The sequence below is a fragment of the Hylobates moloch genome, unplaced genomic scaffold, assembly GCF_009828535.3.
Source record: "Hylobates moloch isolate HMO894 unplaced genomic scaffold, HMol_V3 SCAFFOLD_8, whole genome shotgun sequence".
In the NCBI taxonomy this organism is placed as follows: Eukaryota; Metazoa; Chordata; class Mammalia; order Primates; family Hylobatidae; genus Hylobates; species Hylobates moloch.
The window spans coordinates 65,241-65,480 of record NW_026652283.1 but is presented as its reverse complement, the minus strand read 5'-3'; positions in this window follow the sequence as shown (position 1 = coordinate 65,480).

The window sequence follows — 240 nt, the reverse complement described above, 5'->3', positions numbered from 1 at the left end:
TTCCTGGCTGTGCCGGGTGGCTCAGACCTTTGGGAGGCTGAGGTGAGAAGATGTCTTGGGCCTGGGAGGTAGAGGCTACAGTGAGCTGTGGCTGCACCATTGTACTCCAGCCTTGGTGACAGAGCGAGATCCTGGAAAGAAAGAAAGAAAAGAAAGAAAAGAAAGAAAGAAAGGGAGAGAGAGAAAGAAAGAGAAAGAAAGAAAGAAAGGGAGAGAGAGAAAGAAAGAGAAAGAAAGAAA